Here is a 22,538-nt window from a genome sequence, read left to right on the forward strand (position 1 = left end):
TGAAGCCTCTCATGGTTTAATTTGCCACTGAGGAAGTGACAGGCCCTAATTATACTGTTTGGGTGCCGAGAGACACTTAAACATGACCAATTACGTATAGAGTTAAAAGCAGAAGATAAAATAAGTGTAATAATGAGAAGAGAAAAAAAGAAAAGAGAAAAAGGATTTTTAGAAAGAAAAGAAAGTTTGTAGGATTTTACGTTAGAGATAGTAGTCGGAGGGAGAAAATGGCAGTAATCGTTCTTCCGACTTGTTTCGATATACTAATCACATTTAGAGGCACAAGGTGTATATTCAGCAGGGTTTTTTATTACACAATACTCTTTGCTCTCACCAACTGCATAGATCAGTCATGCGTCACTGCACAGCAACAATTCCTCAGCCTCATAAGCTGAACCTTTATCCTTCATTGAAACCCCGCGAACATACAGCAGACTGTTATTAGGTGTCCTTCTAACCATATGGTTTGCATGCTTAGTAATTGCCTGAACATTGCGGATAAACTCATGATCTGAGCGTGGCGTTCTGTTGAGTAAACTGTTCTAAAGGACACCAGCCTTCTGTTTACGCCGCTCTAACCCCTCTGGGCCCTAAATGGATTAATGATCCCGAGGTTGTCAGTTCAAATGCAGGCGAAGAGGATACAGCTGATGTGTCCTTGAGCGAGGCTTTTAATCTAAATTGTGTCAGTTAATATCCATCTTCATAAATGCATTACACACATAGCATGCGTTATGTAAGTCACCCCCTAATGGAGTCAGGAGAAACCAACACTGTGAGTCCCCCCATAGCACACCTTGGCCTGCAACACAGTCCCGGGGAATATCGAGTGGCTGTTGTCTGGACTGCATTGCTATGTCGTTGTTTGGAGTCACTGTCATAATGAATTATCTGTGTACATTGATGCCATATTTTACAGTTGGATATAAATAATTCCAGTGTTCCAAAGGGGTGGTCAAAGGTTCTCCATTTAAGTCAATAATAGGGCTCTTGGTGTTCACCTCAGTGCCTGGAAATTGTGCAATGTGCACTACACAGTAAACAGGACCATGGTGCACTGCTGACATGCTGGGGGGCTTGTGGGCAGTGCTTAATCAGAACAGCATAGCTTTTCTTAGTGGGTGGTTTGCTAACATCGGGACCCCACATACACAGAAAGGGGGAGTTTTCAGGGTTGCCCAATTAGTGCTGAAAAGTGTAGCAGTGTGAGAGTGTGTCAGGAGGCAAGTGTGCACCAGAGGAGGCGTGTCATCAATCATCACTCCAGCACCAGGCTTGTTCCAACCCTTTTCCCTATTTGGCAGAAGGGGAAGGAAGGAGAGCAGAGAGAGTGACAGTGGCTCGCCATTTCCAGGAATGTCCACAGAGCACGCTGAAACAGACGAGCGATGAGAAAAGCAGATTTATTTGTCTTCTGATCCGTTTTTATCAGATTTTATTGTAATATTTCCTAGAGGTAGAGACAGAGCGTTTCATTAAATATGAATGTAGTTTTGTCTCGTGCTTTGATGTTCACCTGAAACATGATGAAAAAGTGGCTGATAAATTATATAGCCTCGCACTGCAATCTGCTGAAGCTTTAACAGCAACAACAGTGTAATGCAGCGTTCACGTTTCTCCCTTCATAGAAAATGAATAATTTTCACAATCAAGTTGATGTGTTTTGTGGCTGAGCCTGAGGCCGGGACACAGCCAGTGATTGATACATGGCTGGTTAGGCAGTTGGTAGTTCTAATCTTTTCTCATAAAATCAATAAACAATCAGAAATGTCTAATGTTAGCTAGCCATCTGTTATTGATGGTTGGCCAGCAGTAACCCAATGTTACCGTTGCTCCTAAAAAAAAATGATATTCGTATCTGTGTACACACACAGACACACATAAATATATAGAAATATCTTCTCTTTGAGTTGATCCGGGGATTGTTTTCTCCATTAATCAGTTGATTGTTTGATTTTTAAAAAACCCAAAATAGTGAGAAATAGTATCACAATAACCCCCATCCCAAAGTGACGACTTCAGCCAACCAAATGTCCAAGCCTTAAAATGATTAGAAACACATTGAAATTATTATATTGTTAAAATGGTATTATATTTTGTGTGAACTCAACATTAGGTTTTGGGACTTGACTTGGGAACATTGACTGTATGGGTGGAACAGCTAAAATATGCCGGGTGTGGATGCACTATTCTCAGCTGTCAGTCATGATGTTTCATCACCACCAATATGTTGGACTGTGTCCAAACCACTAACATGGAGGGATCTGGGTTTAAGACCTACACTGCCTCCAGACACCAGCGGGCGATCAAGATATTTGGCTTCCTTTTTGGGAGCTGTCATGTTACTAATCTTCTTCTTCTAAATACACAGTCTATTCTCAGGACTTGAAGTTTACAACACCCACAGTTTTGAAGTTCAGTTCTTTTTTTATATTTACTTTTTTTTTACAATCGCACTGTTGGGGAAATCAGAAATTATTGACAGTTTCTGCTCTAAACAAGATTAACTCTACATATACATACTCAACATGAAAAATAAAATAAACTTTTTTAGAAAAAATCACTTGTGCAACTGGATCTGAAAAGGAATTTTATGACAGACGATGAAATGTCGCACATTGTGCTTAGTATGTCTGATCACCGCCGTCACCAAACACTGTCTTCCTGTGCCGGGATCTATTTTACAATCAACCTGTCAAATGTTTATGCTGAATCCCTTCCCTCTTGTGTCAACTGGGTATAAACCAACAATTCTTCCTCTGGTTTAACACTGACACATTGTGCGACACTCGCTCAGAGACTTGTAATGTTTCCAAAAATTGGTACTTAGCTCTGTAAGGAGGGTATAATGATAATGACACTTCATCATCATATGAAATGCCTCTCATTTAGGGAGTTTTCTCACCGCTTTGTCCCTGCCTTGACAGTGTCAGTACCAGATGATGAAAGCGTAGAATATCTTCCTCTGAATACTGTCTTTGAGGCTTTTTATCATGTGTGCAACTTCTAAAAGCCCCATACTTTCAAATTAAGATAATGGTTTTAGTCCTGGCATGATGATGTTCATTTTATGCCCTCCATGCTATAGCAGAATATGTCCATGAGCAAAATGCTTTGAGGAAATTTCTCCCTAGGGAGGTGCACAGTAATATACAACAGGAAATAACAAAAACTGCCCTCACATAGAGCAGAGAGGCAGCGGCAGTGATAGAGAGAATAAAGTGGGATGATAATGTGTCTGCAGTTATGGTTTAATTCAACCTTTCAAAATATATGCATGCCCAAATGGGTCCTTGTGGACTAGAATATCAAGTCCAGGTTTGCAGACATGATGTGGCCTGTGGCCTAGTGTCCAACTGTCTAACATCCACCCTTCATAAAACAGTCATCAACATTAGCTGAATTGTGTAATTAAGTTTTTGTACCTCCACTGGAGCAATATTTCATCACTCACAAATGAACCTCGACAACATTATCTTGATGTTAATGTCCACATGACATCTGTGATGACTCTACCACTCTCACTGGCAATGGTATAAAATGTTATGGCACCACTGGAGATGTCGCTTGTGTCTGGAAAACATATTTCTATGACACCATGATGTCACAGAGACGGAGCCAGTTTTTTTTTATGCCCGTGAGGTCAGAGTTCAGCTTCTGTGACTGTGTTCAGAGAGCATGACTTCATAGCGACACATGTTCTCGATAAACTGCCACACTCAGGTGGGAGACTCGTGCTGTTTTAGACAAGAAGCGTCAGTAGGGGAGCCGAGCTTGGATCTATTCGTAATAACCACTTCTTTAAAGCGGCAGTCATGAAAGGCAGGGCTGACCTACACGCTGTAAGGAGGATTCTCGCTCCCTTGTTAGTGTGTACTGGTGGGGGATTGAGGTCTTTCCTGTCAGGAGGTAATACGTTGACGCTGCAGACTATCTCAGCAAAGCCCAAGGAGAAGGAGAAGGAAAAAGTAAGAGAGCAAGATAGAGAGAGCAAGCTGAGATGGGGCCAAAACCGTGTTCAGCTTGTGTGTGTCTGTGCACCTGTATGATGATAGTGTGTTTGTGAGCAAGTGTGTGTCTGGATGTGTGTACCAGCACTCGTATGTGTGGGTGTGTGTGTGTGTGTGTGTGTGTGTGTGTGTGTGAAAGAAAGAGAGGAAGGGGGGAAGGAGTTGACTGACAGCCCTATCTCCCACAACACTGTGGAGCTCCATACATCATTAATCGCTGACAAAAATGAACATTCTGCTTTATTCTTTAAGGGCTAAAAGACCATACTGCCGGCTCACCCCGAATTTAAGCTTATATGTGTCGGTGTCTCTTTGTGTGTGCGTGTGTGTGTGTGTTTTTGAGTCCACTATACACACTGTCTATAGGTGAAGATTCACTACCAACTTAAGGTTTCTGACCTGTGTGTTTGGTTCAGTGCCATTGTGATGGATGACATGGTTATCAGAATCCCGTCTTCGGGATGGGGGCTGTCCTATGTTGCTGTCAAGGTCAATGGTTACTAGGCTTATAAAGAGTGGCCACATGGTGAGCTTACTGAAACACACCCTATATTTTATAGAACATCAATCATATCAGATGTCAGAAACAGAATGAGCACAGCCTTGAACTACGCCCATGAGGAAGCATCCGAATGAGGAAAATCGGTCCTTAGCAGGGGGAAAATGACTTTAACATTTATACCATATAGGATTTAAGGGTGTACATTTTGAAGGTTTTTTCTAACTGTAAAACTGGCGGGTCTGTATTGTTCGGTACCTCTGGTACTGTAAAAAAAAAAAGACTACTGGGACGTTATTTTGAATTTTGGCATGGACTTGGTACCGAAGTATCGTTTCTCGTGACATCCCCACTGTGGGGTCAGTCTGGTGCACTGTCTGTTAACTGTGAGACCCACGGCAGGGAATACCTCAATTTATGGTGCAGAATTATTGTAACAGATTAGCCAATAGTAATTATCGGTTAAAATTTGTATTGTCAGTTAAACGATTAGTGAAGAATATCCCGAACAAGTATCTGTGGTATTTCCCACAAAAGTTGATTTATTCAGATTAAATGCATCCCTGTGTGTGCAGGTGCGTTTCAAAAGAAAAGTGTGTGTCAGTCAAACGATTGGCTTGGTTACAGCTTGATTGTGAGTAGAATTTATTCCCTGCTATTAGTCCACAGGGAGCTGATAACAGATTGGCTCTATTACTAAAATAGCCTTCACCGGAAATTAGCATATACCATAGCTTGAAATGAAAAATCCACTTATTTCATTGTGAACAGATCAGTTAGTTGTGAGACCAAAATAGGATCAAATTATGCTTTTCTTCTAAACTTGGACAGTTTTTATGTGATCAAATCTGTCTGTGATATATTTGTGGTCCCACAAACACAAACATATTAGCAGTTACCAACCGTGTGTGAGAGGATTAAAGTATTTTCTATCTATTTTCTGCCTCACTTTGCTTTTTTAATGCCGCTGTGGGCTTCTCACAGACCAGGCTCATGTGTATTTTTTTTTTCACACAATTCTGCTAAGTTAGAATTTTCTCAGATAACCTGCTGATTGCAATTTTGGTGGATTGCTTTCTGGAGGAGCTGCTACAGCTACTTTCAATCTCATGGGCCAGTAGGATTACTGCCCATAATTCAGCACTTTCTATTGTTTTCACTCTCAGGCTCCCCTACAAGTGATGGCCCAACCAGGGCAGATGTGCCCACAGCAATCTTAACGAGTGTTTCATCACTGGCTTGAATTTACAGAAAAATACATGTTTATATGAAATACAGATTATAAAATAATTTTCTCCGCCATGCTCTCACCTCATCAGGCACCCTGGCTATAACCTATGCTAACTTTAAACTGTTGTAGGCATACATTGTCTCATCACTGTAGTGATACACATGGTGCAGTATTATGAGCCTATAATGTATTATTGCTTACTGGTTTGCCTCAGGGTTATCTTTCTCATTTCTGGGATACTTACTGTGGGATTTATCTCACGTGTAAAAGCTGCATCTCTCCTGGAAAGTTTTATAATAATATTTTAAAGATGTACAACAAGCAGGGGGCAGCACTGATGCTTCACAGTTTGAGACTCTTCGGGGTCTTTCTGTGTGGAGAAGCATGTCTGTGTGTTTTCTCAAGGAACTTCCATTTCTGAAGACATTAAGGTTGAGTTTAGAGACTCTTAATTGATTGTAGATGTGAATGTCAGCCCCCCACTTCACAGCCCTTAAAGGATAAGCATTGTGGATAATGGATGGATGGATGGATACAAAAAGGAGTGATGATTGAACATATTTGTATTTGATTTAACAGACGTCTCTTATGAGAGAAATGTTTAGATTTGTATGTGTACCACCATGGTTGGCCACTGGGGAACATTGGCTGCAGAGCTGACAGGCTGTACCATATTGAGCTCTCATTAAAACACAGTGATTGTTTAGTTAACTACAAAGCTGTAATTAAGAAACACTGGCCGATTGGTTTATGTTTACCACAACTCACTGCAGCTCCAATTAAGCACATTCTACACAATTATTTGCTACCAGTAATGTTGCCTGATTGTTCTTAAAAATGTAATTTAAAAGTGGAAAATGACTCAACCTCACAGTGCACATTATATGCTGTAGCTCTGTGCTTAGTGAGCTGGGTCAGAAACCTGGGATTTTGCAATCAATACGTGAATGTTTTAAAGATGAGCAGGCTATTTTTGGAAAGCACATATTGGTGTGGGATGAGCTGCTTTGTAAAAATGAGAAATGAAGAATTAAAACACTGTGTGTTGGCCAGACCTCATACAGATTTGTTATCATATATGTCCTGCTCCGTACCAACAGTTCTCATGGTCCTTGCACCTCTAGACACTGTCACCGGAAAGACATCTGTGCTGTTAAGTACTTGGCTCATTCACAACGTAATCAAACCCCCGGATGATGGAAGCAAAAAAGGAAAGAGAGCTCTGCTCAGCCATGCTATGCTAAGCTGTGTTTAAAAATAGATTCCATTAAGCCCCGATTTTCACGCTGTTGATATGATTTGCCTCCAAATGTATGGGGCGAGTGCTTGCAAGAACTACTGCTAAATATTTTCTCCAATGAAGGACACTAGCTGGATGGCCTTCAGGCTATGAAGACACACTCCCTCCCTGATGTTTATGGTAGAATGAATAATGCACAGTAGTTCGATCATGATTTAGCATTTATGTTGTGAGAATTATATTTATAAATTATGGAATAAATGCCTCCCATCCATCTCAAGGTGTCCAAGGCCCGAATTAAGAACAGCAAAGCATGCTCTCCCATAAAATAGAAAACATGTCAATGGAAAAACCCATTACATTTGCCCTCAGGCACTTTCCAATTTAACACGCTTCTCTTTAATGGAGTTATTCAGTAAACCTTGCGGCCATCTTCAACTAATTGCATGTTTCATAAACTGATAAGGAAAAATCACACAGATTACAGGCTGCAGCCCATACGTCTTATTTAGATTCACTTCTATAACCATCCAATTTAGGAGCTTAGCTTACTTTACTTCTTATCAGCCATTTTACCCTCAGCTAAAATTTCTCTCTAAACTTGGGAGGGCTAGATTGGGTGTATAAAACCCACTTCAGTGCTGTGATCCCAGTCATATGCATGATGAACAGCAATAAGCCTGAATCACAAAATCAGTTTAGTGTTACACTGTCTCTTGTCAGTGTTTGATGAGGTGAGTTTGTTATGTCTTGTGCACAATCATCAGTCCATCCCTTCAAACCCTGCAGAGTGCAAGTGTTGTGTGTTTGTGTGCATGTTCATTTGCCATTGGCTCATTTGAATGTGTGCTATGTCAGTAATGAGCAGCCAGAGCTGGTGAGGCATAATAATACCCAAGCAAGGGATGAGATGGATTCTCTGCCGGGTGTTTCTCTTCCTACCATTATTATTATTCTGGTTTCCAAGATGCCAAAATCCCGGATGCTGCAGCAATTTATATGGAATTAATGAACCTGTTCGCTTAGACATGCATTCTCTTGCTATTTACAAGTACTACTGGCAAACTTGCGAGAATAATCAGGCTCAAATCCGTCATTTAATAGGCTTTAAATAACAACATTGTGGTGATAATATGTTTTTCTGCCAATCTGGTTCTGCTTTTGGAGCTGGGCCATTGCCCCTGAACATATTTCAGTTACATATTGCAGTTGATTGGATACGGAGAGCAAGAGGAGACATTTCTCCAGGATTTTTGATTGGTTTTGTCATTAAGGGGATTAGGGGGAAGAATAACAACTGATTAGGACTCTGGTAGGTTATTGAATTAACACAAATTTTGATATGTGTGTTGCTGTGTTGCTTTCTTGTGTTATAAGTTGGAAGATTATTGTCAATAATGCAAAACTTATTCTTTAATTTGGTTTCTTACTCATTGCCAATTATGTTTTTTTCTAAGTCCAGACAGTTGTACTGGTTCCCAGAACGTTTCCAGACAATAAGAACAATTTCGTGTTCAGCACAACAGTACCCTCATTTAGCTCCAACTAATTATGCTTAACAAGGCCATTTCATAACAGGCAACTATAACAAAAACGACAATGGAGGTTTTGGGTAATGCACATGCCCTCATGCAAAATGCAATTATGCGATTAAGACTGATGACACTTCCTGTCAAGCAATTTCCACCATCACTGTCTCTAACACCATTCTTAAAGCCCTTACCTTATTTTTTAAGTCAACTTTTCTTTACAATGGATGCAGAAAGAATTAGTGGAACCGATGGGAGGCCTTTAACATAAACCAACACATCCTTTTTCACTGTTATTGCATTAACCTGCAACTTCATCTGGTTTGTGTGTTAGGATTCAGAACAAAGCAGGATGTTAAGTCAGATTTTGGTTTATTGATCAATATTATGCATGGAAAGAGGTGGAATGTATTATGCTGCTATACTACTATAGAGGGCTGTGTTGCTGGTGCTAGTGTAATAAGCTGCAGCCACGGAACAATCAATTAATGATCACTCATGTTAACAATCTGTTAATTATCACATTCGCCATTGCGAAAACACCAAACCGAGGTAATATGGTGCGTTCTCACCGCGTCGCAAAATAATCCATACTGTCACAGCACTACTACTATACTGTCAACATTCTTCCACCATGGTTGTTACATGTTAGATAACGGTGAATAGCCTCCGTGAGACAGGAAAGGCACACCTCACAATGTACTTGTGTCGTCTTGTCAAATCAAGAAACAGAACATAAATGGAGAGCGACGCCTGCGAGTTTGTTCAGGCAGTCAACTCGAGTTGCTCTGTTCCAATCATGTGACATACATCATGTGATGTACCTCACTCGCCACAACCATGTTTAATACACACCCACCTTATTAGGTGGTCTATTTAAGCAGAGAGAAATTCCAATCATTCTCTTTGCTTGCCCCACTGCTGCGTTAGTATTTCTGCCAGTTGCTTCAGCCCCTCCACCACCCCAGCATCCACCTGTAGGCTCCGTTAATCCATAACATGTAGGTGTATGTATGTGCAAATTACCACTCAAATGTGATCACATGCATGAGTGACTCACTTCATAAATGAGGTTAGTTTAGGGTACCCATGCTTTCTCAATCCTTGAGGCCCCACTGGTATAATTGATGAAGAGGAGGAACAAATCTGAACAATGGTTGGATTTTGATGGAAAGTTTCGAATTCTTGGTCTACATGGTGCACAGTTACCCACCTCTGCTTTTCAAAGTTAATTTAAAGTAAACCAGGAGAAAAAGAGAGGGACTTTAAAAGTGTAATTCTGTAACTCTATTCATCATTTACCTCAAATTGTTTGGTCCAGCTCTCTGGCACGTACCGGCCAGAGCTTTGGATTGTTTAACTGCCTCTCTTAAACTGTATACCAGTGTTGACACTCCTGGAGGAATTGGATTGTTTTTCACCCTGCTGACCACTACTCCTCTGAGTTAAGTGCAGCAGGCTTGGAGTCGAGGTACAGAGAGGTAAATAAGTGCCTCTCCAACCCATGTTGTGCCCCCTGTTGGCTGTCATCAGGAAGTAATGTTTAGACCCTTGGTTTGCTGACTCTTTTCTGACTTACTCCTTTCACCGTGTCCTCACATCAACCCCCCCCCCCACACACACACACACACACACACACTCTAAAGGTATATTGATATCATTAATTGCTATAATCGTATTTTACCCTTACTGATGTCTTCTTATGGATACCTTACAGTGATTAAAGCAATCATAGAGTGGATAGAGTATTTGCTCTAATAATAAAATGACTTACTCAAATCACTGTTATGAATCAGAGGGCCTGTTCGGGGGAAGGACCTTAAGCTGAGTGTAATCCTTGCCAAATGAACTGGCGATTAGATTAACTAAGGACTTTTTGGTCCCTGCCAACACACAGGCTCTGCATTTTAAGCAGAGGAGCATTCATTGAATTTCCGTATTCATCCAGCCTTCTGTCGCCTCCTCCCATACACAGGCTTCCATGCACGCATATGCACACACAAAAGAAAAATATGATTGCCACTTTCTTGACACATTTCAGGATTCACAACACTTCTTTTGAATAATATATTGAAAAGTTCAACACAATGCAGTACCCTGGCCTGGCTTTAAGAAATCTGCTGAATTCTGTTATGATAATTAGCAGACTTGCGCTACAGGCTTCCGGCATTCCCTCAAACACCTTGTCCATTCTACACAGTTGTGATATTAGTAGGGATTCTGGATGAACATTTCCTACTGTTTTCCGGTAAAAGGTGGATGTTGAAACTGGTCATGCTGTTCAACCCAGTTCTTTCACCCAATCTCTAAACTCAGAGGGGGGAATGATGCGTGTACTGCATGTGTGAAACACTGCAAGGCAGATAGAAAAGGGACTGTCCCTAAAGCAGGCACGTAAGCACAAATGGGCCATGCAGAATGTGACTATGCTCAAAGTGGGCTCCCTTCTACTCGATGTATTTATTCCAATATTTGCAGATGTCTGAAACCAGTTAAGTGCTGTGGCAATTGCTTATTTCCCTTTGTCAGAATGATGAATGTGGTTTCACCTATCGGACTATGCAGGGGTTCCAACGTCCTGTGACAATGAAGGATTGTCCATTTGTGCCATGGACAGAACACATCAAAAAAGGGTGGATAAAGCCCTGCAGGAAAGCAATAACAAACACCCCCTGGTTACTCTCATTGTTTATGACAGAGACTCGGAAGCATGGCATTTTCCATGTCATGTGCATAAATTGAAGATGAACATGACACCACCTAACATAAGAACTGATAGGCACACGCATGTTTTATCATCAACATTTATTTATTGTGAGTTATGTCAACAGGCTGTGTAGCAAATAACTGATACATATATGAATATAAAACCTTAGTGTTGTAATCAAAAGCATTTTAGAAGCTAAGGCAGATTGTTTTGTAATTGTTTTGACAAAGCATAAAATCTAAGCATAGTTTTTTTTACCAACAACTCGGATTTAACTGGAAGTTTTCAGACTGTTTAATATTTCTTTCCTTCCTGAAGTCATTGAACAGTATAAATACATTTTTTTGCCAGTGTTATCTTATTTGGCATTCAAATGATGACAAATGTTGGCGTTTGCGTGTTAAAACGATTAGTTAGGATGCCAGAGCTGGCTTGTTGGCTTCACCAGTGGACGTAGTGATTTCTGGAAAACTGCTCACCCACCATGATCCACTAGGATGTACATTGACACACTATTCAGTTGTCACATCAACTTTACCCTGATCAGTCTTTCCCTCAATTCAGTGTCAGATTCATCCAGCAACTGTCACCAACTGTGAGGTGTAGCCACAGAAGGAGCAGCACTGACAGTACATCATATTGGCATTGTCACTTATTTTTAAATTTAGCAGTAATCTTGTTCAGCATTTAAAAGATACCTCTGGCGATATTTGAAGTCACTGCTATCCGAAAGTTATTCTGCAGTCTATGCACATCTTCAAATTGGAGATCAGGTGAAAAATGTGTGTTGATTTGAGCTTTTTGGATTAGTGTAAAAAATGTAAAGATTTCCAGACAGCATGTCAGTGGAATTACTTACAGACACCTGTGGATGAAGGGATGAAATAGATCAATCCGTAATTTGTTCCAGCTGTCCTTCCCTGCCATTAAGAAAGATACTTTCAAGGTTGAAAAATTAAACTTTTGATTACTTTTTTCATGTGGAGTGAGAAGCAGATAAGAGAAAATAGTGAAAGTGAGGAAGTCGTCACTTGTACAAATGATCCATACATAGAGTTTGCTTGTATAGAGATACCCTTATTAACTGTATAGAATTCAATAATATGCTAATTGAACATTTTTGAGTGAAAATGGTGAGATAATTAATTGTATTGACAATTTTGTAAAATAAGCAAAAGACACCTAAAGAGTCCTTAGACTCTAGACATTATATGAACATGCTTTTTTAAAGTTGGTCAGATTTAACTTGGCATTTAAGCTCTGATATCGAGCACAGTAAACTCATCTGTAAACTCTCATGATCCCAGGCCGGTAGGCGGTGAGGGACTCTACCCCACATTCAGTTTTGACCTATTCCTCTGACTCCACTTCCCTTTGTCTCCCAGGCACACTGCCAAGCCTGACCTGTCACTTTGGCGGAGGTATGGGTAAACTGTTCGGAAGCGGAATAGCCAAACCAGACGCACACAAGGATAAAAGGAATCACCTCACACACACACTTCAAAGCCCAAACAATAAGGTAGAGGAGGGACCTGAATAAGTATCTGCCCGTCTAGAAAAAACAGTGAGACATTGATCAGAGATCAGTGTTTCCCATTAATTACCTAGATTTTGGCACCCCGACATCGTCTAATTTGTCCTACCACAGTTTTTCTTTTACACTTGTCTTAACAAAATAAACACTTTAATTTAATGTTTTGTGCTATGGCTTCATTGGAGAATTCCTGAATCTTCAAAACATCCATCAAATCTCATATTGAATAAAATTTTCGTTTTCGTTTTTTCTCTTATTTTTTCTTTGAAGTGTCCACTGTTACTTGTCTTAGTAGTCATCTCGTTGTCACCTTAATAAATCATAATACCCCTAAAAGCAGCTGCATGTTGACCCACTTTGTAGGCAAAAAGCTACAGTTGTCATCTGTAATTGATGGAAATGTCTTCAGCTGTCATCATGAATTGAGGACTATAATGGGTCTTTACAGCGTTACTATACGTACCCATGTGTGTCTTCCAAGTGATAAATGTGAGAGCTAGAGAGTGACGACTGAGACACAGGAGCGAGAGGGAAAGGTTGAGGGAGAGAACGGGGGATTAGGATGACCTGGGCACAGATGGCTGTGGGAGGCAGATGTCCCTGCTAGGCTGTTCAGCACAGTCACTGCCAGCTCAGAAACGGTAACACAAGTACGCAGAGCAAATAGGCTACCGCAGAACGGGTGGCTAGATTCGGGAAAGCAGATGCTAAAAGTTGCGATCCATGCTAGCAAATGTCACCAGAACCAGTGCGGAAAAACTGCAAGAAATAGATGAAAACTGCAACAAACAATCACGAAACAGGGCGGATGCAGTGGACTTGACTAAATTTTAATATTTTTCAGGATTACACTATAGACATTCTTGCATTATGATGTCGTACAGGACCATACATAAAAGCAGAAAATAGAAAAATGATATATCATTAAAATGTTACCAAAATTGGATCTATTTGTGATTTATGATAATTTTCTACACCAAGGTCAACTAAAAAGTAACTGTCAAAAAAAAAAATGCTTCAGATGTAAGAAGAAGCCTTGATGAATGGCCCCATCCATGATGGAGTAATACGTGTTTTTTCTCCACACAAATGAAATTAACTGAAGCATAATTTAAAGGTTCCCAAGGCCCAGACAATGTTACAGCACCCTGAACTCTGTACTTGTGGGGGTTTGCCCATCACCCAGTGTTTGCATCAGTTTGATGTCTGGGTCTTTAATACACAGCAGAAATGCCATTATTTCCCATATTGGTATTCTGCTTTCCTTCCCATCTTGCTTGTAATCCCAGCTCCCTGCTTTCCATAGGAGAGGAATTACACAGACATGTATTCACATTGAATGTCAAATGCCAGTCATTCATTAGAAGCTCACAATTGGTGCATTTATTAGACATTGCAGAAACGTGCAGTTGTAAATGCCTCTCATTGTTTATGTGAACAGCAGCTACGTTTCAAAGTGCCCGTTTTTTTTTTTTTAACAACTTACTTGCAAAGTAGTTGCAAAATTGTCAGTCCCTCTTTGTGCTGGGGCCACAGGGAGGTGGCAGTGTGCGGTGTTGAGTTATCGGTTTTGAAGGACAGGGTAATTTGATTTGGGAGATTCATTGTCAGTGATATCTGCATCCACAAGCAATTACAATCACCTAGCAGGTACCTAAATGGACAAAGCAGTGCCTTTCATTTAGTTTGTCTGTAGCCTTCGATCATATTAGTGATATACTGACCAAATTCTCGAGCTCTCCACCTGGAGTCTTTAAAGGAATCACCATGCAGGATTTGTCGTTTGCTAGCGTTGGGCCCTCCAAGAGGGAGAGGGAGAGGGAGAGGGAGAGAGAGAGGGAGAGGGAGACAGTGATGTAATCTGATACATTTTAAGTTGTTCAGTGGCTTTTTGTATCACACAACCCTCTCATGGCTGCAGACTACATAACCACTGCCCAAAAGTTATATCTCTAATGGGACAAATGGGATTCTAACCAATCAATTACGGTTTTAATGAGGAACTTCTTCAGTTACTTTAACACTAACAGTCCCTCCGTGCCCGTGACCTTGTAACACACATTCAGAGTTCTGCATTTTAACACCTACCTGACCCTAACAGAACAAGAGAAAATACAGAAAAAGACCTGGGTCTTGGCAGGTAAATACACGCCTTCCACTTCTACTGGGTGATAAGTGATCGTTGAAAGGAATTACTTTAGTATGAGTAATAACAAGGTTTTTGAGAATACTGCCTAGTATAATTGCAAAGCTTTGAAAAAAATACAAGGTTAAAGTACAATTATAGCATTGGTATTTCTTTAAATTTCAACAGCTCTCCTTTGCATTCAAGGAGTGTCAGCCTCTGCAAAAAAGAAGTCTAACATCACTGAAAGATGGAGGATAGTAGAGAACATTGTTGAAGGCCATCAATACTCATTCCTGGCTCATCTGCTTGGATATTGAGTACATATAATGGATCACATCGCCTTGCTCACTCTCACCTGGAAGCAGAATTACTGTGGGTCAGATTACTTTTTAACCGTTTGATGAAGTGTATTGTGCTGCTCACGAAGGCAAACTTCGCTTGCTTTTCACCGCGGGACACCAGGAGAAAACTAAAAGAGCTGACGTGACTTGAAATGTGTCTTTGGCCTGCAGCGTGCTTCAGTTTCATGAAAGAAATACTGACCCATTCATCTCCTGAGTGTTTATCACTGTGAATCAATGCTGCTGGAAGTTGAAATGAGAACCCTTGACCAATAAATCTGTTTGGGTAGTGCTCTTGTATTTAGTTTGGACCTTTTTTGAACTACCTTAATGTAGAATTGGTTAAGTTGGACTATTTATTTTTCCTTCTTGGTGCGATTTTTTAGAATAGGAATAAACACGGTTCGGTATCAGTCCAGTCCCAAATTAACTCTAGAGTGGTTTGTTGGTGCTGGGAGCATGATTTCACCTTGATCCTACCCATTTACCTTTTTTACTATGTAAGTTTGAGTTAAGCATTTTACTTCGGACAGTTGGACTGGGTCAGAGTAAGTCAACTTCAGCAGCTTACATAGTAGGAGTCGTAGCAACTAGCTAGGTGCCATCTTGCTGTATTTATTTTTTTGCGTCTGATCCCATGCCACGTAATGCACTAGTTGTTTGGGTAATTTGCTGTGAATTCACCATGCCCTGGCATTTAGTTAGAATGTTGGGTACGTGCCGTTCTGGCTCATAAATCAAATTGCTGCTCAAAAGAAACATCTCATGATCTTCACCAGCCGCTCTTGACAAGATCTAGCTTAGTAATAATATAAAATCTGTCTGAAACACTATAAAACTAGCATAAAAAGCCTGGTGGAAAGTCAGATACTCAATGTTTCACTGTTTTATTAAGATGACTTATAGGTGCCTGCAGAGCCATGTGTACAATGCCTGTTCTCTCAGCTTGTTACACAGACAGATGGTCTGTTTGGGCACTTCACTTCATGCATGGAGAGATCAGTTTTTTTTTATGCAGAGAGGTATCCTTTCTTACTACATGGCATATCCACCATTTCAATATGAATCCACCAAGGATCTTGTAAGCACACCCAGTTTAATGGGCGATGGAACGCTGATTGGTTAGTTGCATGCTACAGCCAAACACATATAATTAAGTACAACCCCTTTGAATCATGTGCTTGGTGCACAAAACTTGCAAAAGTGGCTTTGGACATAATTCTAATTCATGAACTAATGGCCATGCACTTAGATTTTTAAAAATCAGCGGTTAGTCTCTCATCCTGGCAGGTGCTTATAGTAGTTTATGTTTCATAATAGAGAATCCGTAAAACACATCTAACAAATGTTCTCAGAATGAGTATAAAGACTGAGTTAAGTTGTAATGGAACATTAGAAAAAATAAGCAAAATAAACAAATTCTCCAACAGAAGAATTGGTTAGCTTTACTTCCTTTAAGAAAGTGTGGCGTTTTGGTGTGAGAGTCCACCATGTGTAGTAATTCTAAGCTACTAGGTCTGTAGCTATCTTAACATAGTGATTTTGACTCAATGGGGCTGAATTTCTGTTCCATTGTTTTGTTCAGTTAAGTGCTATCTGACAGTCATATTGAAGAACTGTAGATTTTGCCTTAGGAAATAGCTTCCCAGTCGATACCCTATTTGTTTAAGAGATAATGGCTCAGTAGACTGCTTAAATGTGTTTGATCATGCTTCTCCTACCTTTTACTGGATGTGACATTTAACAGTATCTGGGTGTGTAGTCGACTCTTGATGAACACCAACAGCACGTTCACATGTTTATCAGGAGGAATTGTCGGAAGTAGTAAGACCTCGCCCATTATACTTCAGTAATTGCTACTCTCTCGACTCAGAATTTTGGCACTTAACCTTCATTCAACCAATAACTTCTAAGTTGCATTAATTTTTTTATTTGGTTGAAGTTGAATTCACTCAGTCAATGTCATGCATTTGTTCCAGTGAGAAGATTAGTGATGACGTAAAATAAGCAGCTTTTGAATTTGTGCATATGTGAGGGACAGAAAAGAGATTCTAAAGAGCAAACATAGCCCGTCCACTACTCACACATGAGCCATCACTTGGTCCTAGTTACATATGTAGGACTGCTTTGAGTCAGCTGCTTTCCGCATGTGAAACAAGTCAAAACCATTCAACCAGAGCCTTGTGTGCCCAGTAACATTTGTTTGCAGAGGCAGGGTGGAGGGAAAGTGCACCTTAAGGGGACCCGGAGCTGGAGGGGACAAGGTGATGCTGTATGGGGTTTGTTGTCGTAAGTACTGTGGTAACAAGAGAGGGTTGGCATTGATTTTTATATGGAGTCAGAGGTCTGACAATCTTTGCTGCTTCCTCAGTCAAAGACTCCATCTCACTGTCAATTCCGATAAAATACTGCAATGAAAAAAATTTCAGTAGATAAACCTCAAAGTCTCCTCACTTGAAGAGAGATTTAGAATTTTCTAATGGCTTTGAGAGGGTTTTTATACCGTTCTGTGTCTGTGTTGTTAGGTGTTGGTTTCAGCATTGGGTCTGTGTGGATTATAGTTAGCAGGCTTCAGATGTGTCCCACTGGCCACAGTTGACAGGATTATTTTAGGGATTAAGAGCCTTGTGCTCTGTACCTTGGTTTCACATCACAACAGTGTGTCCTCATTCTCCCTCTATCGCTGCAGCAACTCAGCACCACACCCCTGAAATACCCACCCTGCAGCAACAAACCTACACCTACGCTCAAAGAGACCAACTCCACTACAAAGATAAAATATAATGGATTGATTGGGCATGTGTGGAAAACTGTATGCTCAAATTATTAATATTCATGATGTGCATGTTTTTGTTATATTTATAGAACATTTACATAATTTACCATTTGTTAAGAGTGCTTAATAAAGAAGATATTCAGTTTGGTTATGAATAAAATCTTAAAAGAAGCAACTCCTCACAATTAAGAAGTAAGAAGAACCTTACCAGTCTTTGATTGTTAACTTCACAGCAGAAAGGACTTTCAAACTTTCTGTTAGCGTGAAATGCATTTTCTCATTTAAAGATTCATTCACAGCTGAGCTCTGTTGAAGGCCGTGAGTTGTAAAGGTTGTAATACAAACAGTGCAGGTACAGTCATCACAGCATCTCTCTCTTTCACGTGTGAAGTGGATAAAATGGAATTAAACTGTCCCTGACTTCATAATTTAAGGGTTCTGCTCATGCATTTTTATGGCTGTATCACACTCTCTCATTATGCTCTTGAAAACACTTATTTTATTGAAGCGGGTTAAGTGGCTGCCGCTATTAGCAGAAACACAAAAGCATTGTCTTTAAGCAGATGTTCCACTACAGTGATGCAGTGCACCACTGATATTGTGACTGGCTTCAGTTCAACACGGACTGATGAGTGAAATATGCCAGGTGGTCTCCTCATTGTTCGAAGTTTCATTTGCACTTCAGTGAGTAAGTGTCATTCAAACCGTCTGTAGTGATGCATACTTGACAGTTTTGATAGATTTGTGTTGTTGAGTGTTTGTCATTTTGAATGATCACATGTTTAATACAAGATGTGATTGAAATCAGATTTTTCTTTTACCTTTCTTGTTACAACAATTAGAGGCACCTTGTGGTATTCTTTGTCTTTGGCTATGTCCCATTTTCGATGCCTCATCCTTCAGAGGACTATGTAGAAACGGAAGGCATCCCTTACCGTCATCGTTAGCTACTTTGAACACTCACTGCAGCCCAGTTACTCGCATAACTAGCTCATTAGCTGTGTCACTTGCACGGAATGAATCCAGGAATAGTTTGAACTGACAAGGATCCCGCCTTTGCAATTCTAGTTGCTTAGAAGTAATACATATATATATATTTGTTTGTTAGCAATTTCAAGAAAGATACTGGAATTAGTAGATTAGACTTTGATCAAAACAAAACAAATTAGCAAATGTTTCAATGATTTCTTTACTCAATATTTAAAATCTATTATTACAGTAAATGTATTATTTGAGAGTTTGTACAGAACAAAACAAAATTTATTACAGTGATGCCACTTAACAGTCAATGGTAATTTGATGAACTTTTTAATTGATATTTTAAAGACTTAACTGTTAATCAGTTTTCGGCTGTTTACCACTCAAGGTTATATGTAATTAATAACCATTGGTTTTAAATGTAGAGAGGCAAAAGGGAGGGTCTTATTCAACAAATAGCTTTGATAAAAATGGACCAAAAAGAGGACATCTGATCTGCTGTTTTCTTTGGAGAGAAAATGTAGGTTGTGATGCATGACGTCGACCTGTTTCTCTTTTATAGAGTTAGGACAAACAACAGATAGAAGTCAGCTGACATGGGGTCTGAATGGCTTAAGGTTTAAACATCCTGTGCGGTTCTTATATAACTGTTACATAACAACATATCTCTAAGTATATACATTTTTTTCCTGCCAAATGTAGAGAAAGAAGGGCTGAATGTTGTCAACTGCTAGACTGTGAGAGATTGAAATACTTTTATAAGAGGAGATTAATTGAGTTGGTGCCAGGAAGAATATTTGCAGTTGAGGAACCCAGAAAGCAGTGATAAAGCCAATCTGGGTCAGAATGATGCCCAGTGTTAATTATGGCATCTGATCAAAGAGCTTGAATGGGTTTGACTAAATGGATTGCAATCTGCTTCTCTTACCAACTGCCACACTGTAATTAGTGGTTTGTCATCATTCTCCATTGATATGAGGTGCTCGAAACACCAGTTTATCACTTCCTTTTTTTGAAAATTGTGCATAATCACTGGGGTTTGAATGAACTCTTGTTATTTGTGAGCCAAAATCTTAAAACAAAAAAAAGCTTGTAATGAATCTGGTACCTCACACTCACTTTTCAGAAGCAGGGATGAATAAAAGTAGCTATTAGAACCTGTTTTAGGTCTGTAAGCTGCAAAAAGTGTGGAGCAATTACCTGAGCTTTGTATGAAGAGTTTGTATCCTGGTGGGATACTGGAGAGAAGGAACCTGATTAAAGCGAAGGCCATTCTAGATGTTAAGTGCTGTTATGAGTGCGGGAACGAACAATAGCAATGTGGCAGCAGACAGTATGATCTGGCAGACAACTCCACTTTGCTGTCGTTTTCATTTAATACACACCTCTGACTGGCAAAAACAATCAGCTTAAGAAATTATAATAAAAGAGATTTTGGTTTACCTGAATCATAGATGGAGTGTTTGGATCAGTTCGAAAACTCGACACCAGACTTGACACCAAAGTGTATCAAAAGATTAGTTAAAGCTATTGGGGTTGTACCCTCAGGAAGATTTAGGTAACTAACAATCACGGCAATTTCATCTCAATACTGTTTACTATACAATACTGAGTCTGCTCTCAATTAAATTTATTTTTATTACATTCGGTGACTTGGCCTCACACCTGCATAAAACCACATCAGATACTCGCCAGACTTGTGATGATCAGTACCATTGCACTTCTTATTGGACAGCTGCAAAGAAAGCAAACAACACCTGAGAGAGTGTGCCACTATAAAGTCGGCCTGTTGTGACACATGGCTTTGTGAGGAGGTTTATAAATACAGGCATCGGTATGGCTCCATGGTGTGAGATTACAAAGACAGTGAGATAACAATAATCATTTCAGGAGCAAGATTGCAAAGACACTCAGTGGTGATAAGGAAACTGCAAAAACAGTGAAAGAACATCATGCACCGGTTCAAGATCAAGATGAAGAAAAATGTCAAGAGTCTGAGTAAAGATCCAGGCAGGCCAAAGTATCCTTACAGCCATACTTCTGGTGCTTTGCTAAAGTGCTACTTCAGCCAATATTTACCCTTGGAAGGTGGCTTCTAAAAGTTTGTAGCTTCCTTCTTCACAGATAACAGCAGTATGAGTGTTTTGAATAAACTAATAATCAACAGACCGCAGAGATGCTACATGTTTGTTTGAGACTTCCTGGAACCTCATCACAACTGAAGTATTGTAAGTGCCATGTATTCGGACTCGATGTAATCTGAAGGATAAACTTCTTAACAGACCCTTTTTATCCTACGTGGATCGAATGTTTGATCCTGAAAGGCCCATTTTTGGTGACAAAATAGAAAAATCAATAGCAACTACAATGGTAAACATGTTTGTATGGTTATATTGCTTTGCAAGGCTTTAATGAAAAAATATCCAGCAAATTGTGGAGAAGTTGATCACATCAGTGGTTGTGTGTGGCACTTGGTTGCATTAATGTTAAGGCCTCAAACAGGCCCACTCAGCGTTTCCACAGAAGTGTTAAATCATTAGTTGCTGAAGGCCTGTGAAGGCATGCAGCTGTAACATTTTAAAGCTCAAACTCAAAGGCAGAAAAATGTATTCAAAATGTACTTTATTTTTCCAAGCCAGTGTTTTACATTCTGTAGTTTATATTCGTGAAGTTTCAATACACCGGGAGCTAAATCTGCCCTTTAATTCTCTAGATTCACCAATGTTTTGAAATAAAGACAAGCAACTGTGCCCTTATATTATTTATTTAAGTACTTTTACATTTTTTTGACAAAAACAGAAAAGGAGGGAAACCTGTCTTTAGGCTCCTTCAGTAAATCTTGCCTTAGGGCCAGGAACACTGTGTCTCAGGTCATCAATGGGCTAACTAACTGACAGCGCTATCTGGACCTTCCAAAGTACCAAGACTTCTCACTTGTGGTTTTATTACTATCCACTAAACACATTGTTTGCCACTTATTTGTTATAAGTCCTCAATGGCAGTACCTTCTCCTAGGGAGACCGGCCTGGACTGGGCCATTGTCCTCAACCAGCCTTCCTGACAGACACTTTCTTGGCATTGAGGGTAAAGAGCTTTGTGGTTAGTGCCAAACTGATTTCCTCGGTGGCTCTTCTACTGGTGCTGGCTGTCTGCATGGCGTGTCGACCGCAGCTTCAGAGCCAACTTGATTGCCTCTCTTCCTGCTCATTATTACAGTATTTGTCACACAATATGACATGATTTCTTTAATCCCAACACTGCTGGAATAATGAGCTGAACAACGGGCGACCATAGCCTCATCATACACAATGTATTGACCGTTTGAACGTCCATAAAGTTATCTTTCAAAAGAAAATTGTGTTGCCCTCCAATAATGGCCAAACGTGAATCATCACTACTGGGTTGTTTGATCATTGATGCCTTGACTGAAAGTTCATGCATGAATTAAGTCATTAATGATCACATGGAAAAGCTATTTGTAGATACACATGGGTAAATGTGAGGTACAAAGAAAATAAAAAACTCTACTGTTTTACCATGTTTCTTCTTTCAGTCTGGAGGAACC

General features: G+C 40.0%; 1 protein-coding gene across 2 annotated transcripts in view; it reads left to right on the top strand.

Annotated features, from left to right (window-relative positions):
- The window catches only part of negr1 (neuronal growth regulator 1), a 133,846-nt gene that overhangs the window by 16,088 nt on the left and 95,220 nt on the right, over positions 1-22,538 (top strand). The window lies entirely within an intron of this gene.

The sequence above is a fragment of the Pleuronectes platessa genome, chromosome 9, assembly GCF_947347685.1.
Source record: "Pleuronectes platessa chromosome 9, fPlePla1.1, whole genome shotgun sequence".
NCBI classification, from domain to species: Eukaryota; Metazoa; Chordata; class Actinopteri; order Pleuronectiformes; family Pleuronectidae; genus Pleuronectes; species Pleuronectes platessa.